Here is a 3882-nt window from a genome sequence, read left to right as displayed (position 1 = left end):
GGAATAATAATAATAATAATAATAATAATAATAATAATAATAATAATAATAATAATAATAATAATAATAATAATAATAATAATAATAATAATAATAATAACAATAATAATAACAATAATAATAATAATAATAATAATAATAATAATATATTTGAAACATGTTTGTGCTATAAGTGCAATTGTAATTTAAAACAATACACTAATATTAAAATAGAAACGAATAAGTCAAAAATAGAAACCCTAAAAACCAAAAATCCTAAACGAAGAAGCAAAAGTAGAAACCCTAAATCAATAACTAAACACGTTAAATTGAAGGAAACAACAATCATACAAAGAAGCAACAACAATGATATAGAGAAGTAAACTTACAATGAAAATACCCAACAAGCGACAGCGAAAGCAACTAGAGCGAGCGAACGAACGACATAAATCAACAGAAATCGGATGCAACAAGAGCGAGCGACAACGAGGAAGATGGAGAAACGAAGAGAATAAGATGGAGAAGCATTTAGGCTCTCGATGGAGAAGAAGAGGGAGAAACGAAGATAACAAGATGAAGAAGCATTCACGAAGGAGAGAAAGGATTTTTGAAGAATAGAAAGAGAACTATCAAAATGACTAAAATGTCTCTTAAATATGTATACACCCTTAAGTATATGTGTTTGTATTTGTGTTTAAAATTGTGTTTAAATAACATTTCTCTTTTAAAATATTCCTTACATACTAAAAGAGCACAAGGAAAGGCAATTTCAATCGAATGAATAAAAATCACTATTTAACGATTAATTTGTTCAAAATATAAACAAAAATTAGTTAAATAAAAATTGATATATTTGATCTAAATTTTGAATCAAATATATCAACTTTATACTACTAATTTTTACTTGTATTTTAAATCGGGTGAATTACTTAAGATTATAATTTCAAAGTTACAGATGTCATTAAAAAAAAAAGTGTGAAAATCATTTTCACGAGCTGGCCTAAATTTAGTGAATAATCTCTTTGAAATATAAGATTTGATTAGAAGAAATACATTTGTTATATACCACATATTAGATACAGAATAGAATATCAAACCACAGCGAGACCTCTTTTGTACCAAGATCCATGACAATCGAGAAAAAAATGAATATTTGAAAGTGAATTTGAGGGATGACAATCATGATCCCTAATCACTTGAAGATTGCATACCAAATAAATAAGAGAAATCACTGGGATGAAACAAATGGAAGTCAGCTTCAATATCCTTCCTAAAAGATTCACATATGGGTCTATCGAGCAACGTGTTCCATTACAAAGACAATAGTAATCATTGATTGATCGGACCCAATGTTTTTTTAGTTAGTAAGAACCCACAATTACAAAGACACACATTGAGAGTCTAATTTTATTCGAATTGTTTTGAATCAAATTCAGTTTTAAAAATTATTGACTGCAAATTCCTACAGACATAACTCAGCAAAAATAAGAAACTCTGGATAAATAAAAGAAAAATATAATGGACCGCGTACACACCTTGAGAGCAACTCGGTGGGAGAACTTACCCATTGTTTACTTCTTAAGTTCTCTTGCTTAACATTTTCAACAGAATTTCTAGGTGAAAATTAATGGGTGTTGTTTGAAGAATAATTGCAAAAAGGTGAGAACTTAACAGTTAAAAACAATATTTAATTGTTGAGTGTGAAAAAGGAAGAAGATTCATTGTTACGGTTTTTTGAAAGAATGGAAGTGGTTCTCGTAAAAATTAAAAAAAGGAAGTGGTTGAGTACAAGGGTAAGTGGATGAATTGAATATTTTATTGAAGACAAATAAAATAACTTATAGAAGACACTTTTTTTGAAGTTAAACATCGCTTTTTTGCAGGTAAGACACATGAGAAAGCCAATTCGAGATTAAGGAAATGACATGCACAAGCTGCTCTCAATCTGCCTTTCACACCCTGCTATGAACATTTAGAAGATTTTCAAGATTATATTGATTCACTGCTTTTCAGCTACAAAACAATGGCAACCAGAGGTCGCGTTAAAAAGTGTTGCCTTGGCTTAGATACTATTACAAATAACAAAAAAGAAAGAAAGGATGAAAGAATGAATTATTATTATTAAGAATAGAAAAGAGTACATCTTATATACTAAGAATTTCTAACTAACTTTGTAACTAACTTAATATATAAAAAACTAATTTATTACATCCAATATCCCCCCTCAAGCTGCAGCATATATATTTTTAATGCTCAGCTTGGACAAAAGAGACTGAAAATGAGCTGGATGCAATGGTTTGGTGTGAAGATCTGCCAATTGGGCCAAAATGGGAATTGATAGAAGTTTGATGATGTTAGCTTGGACTTTATCCCTTATGAGATGACAATCGATTTCAATATGCTTGGTTCTCTCATGCATAGCTGGATTTTGAGCAATTTGTATGGCAGAACGATTGTCACAATATAGAGGAACTGGTTGTTGCATAGGTTGTTTAAGATCATGAAGTAAATAGAGCAACCACTGGATTTCACAAGCTGTGGAGGCTAATGCTCTATATTCAGCCTCAGTAGAGGATCTGGATATGGTTTCCTGCTTCTTTGATTTCCAGCTGATTAATGAAGATCCATAGAAAACATTAAAACCAGTAATGGATCTTCTGGTGTCAGGACAGGCTGCCCAATCTGAGTCACTAAAAGCTTTGAGAGAAGGTTCTGTGGTGGAAGAGAAAAATAGACCCTGTCCTGTATTATTTTTGATGTATCTCAACACTCTTATTGCTGCAGCATAATGATCTTCCATAGGATTAGAAAGAAACTGACTAAGTGTGCTAACAGCATAACACAAATCTGGTCTAGTGTTAGTAAGATAAAGCAGTCGGCCAAGTAATCTTCGATAAGCATGACTATCAGCGTAAGGTGTTCCTTTTGATAGAGAGAACTTGGTTCCTGGCTGCATAGGTGTAGAAACAGGTTTACAAGCTAATAATCCTGCATCTTCTAACAATTCTAGAGCATACTTTCGTTGTGACAAAATAATTCCCTGGTGAGATCTTGCCACTTCTAAGCCTAGGAAATATTTGAGCTGTCCTAGATCCTTGATTTTGAATTTTTCATTTAATAGAGCTTTTACAGTATTGATCTCTGTAATGTCATTTCCAGCCAAAACTATGTCATCCACATAAACAAGTAGGACAGTGATATGATCAGAATTGCTTTTGACAAAAAGAGAGTAATCAGATTTTGATTGTATGTAACTCATTGACAATAGAGTAGTTGTCAACTTATGATTCCATTGCCTGCTTGCTTGTTTAAGACCATATAAAGACTTAACAAGTTTGCAAATCTGTCCTGATTTTGCTGTCTGATATCCAAGAGGCAAAGACATATAGACCTCCTCATCCAAGTCACCATGTAAGAAAGCATTATTTACATCTAATTGATGTAAATACCAATGCTTTGAAGCTGCCAGAGCAAGAACCAGCCTTACTGTTGTGAGCTTTACAACAGGGGAAAAGGTTTCAAAATAATCCAGCCCATGTTGTTGTGTATAACCTTTAGCTACCAATCTCGCTTTGTATCGTTCAATACTGCCATCAGCCAACCTCTTTATTTTATATACCCATTTGCATCCTATAGGTTGCTTACCAGGAGGTAAATCAGTCAAAACCCATGTTTTTGTACTTTCTAGAGCTGCAATTTCTTTATCCATAGCCTTTCTCCAACAATCATGTTTGATGGCTTGGTTATAAGTTTTAGGTTCAGTATTTTGGGAAATACGACAAACATAGGACTTATGAGAAGTTGACAAGGTATCATATGAAAGGTAATTAGAAAGAGGATATATGATGTATGTAGAAGAATGAGAGGCTGAAGAAGCAGATAGCATGTTGCAATGATAGTCTT

This window comes from Cicer arietinum, chromosome 5 (assembly GCF_000331145.2).
Source record: "Cicer arietinum cultivar CDC Frontier isolate Library 1 chromosome 5, Cicar.CDCFrontier_v2.0, whole genome shotgun sequence".
NCBI lineage: Eukaryota > Viridiplantae > Streptophyta > Magnoliopsida > Fabales > Fabaceae > Cicer > Cicer arietinum.
Note: the sequence above shows the minus strand (reverse complement) of the source record.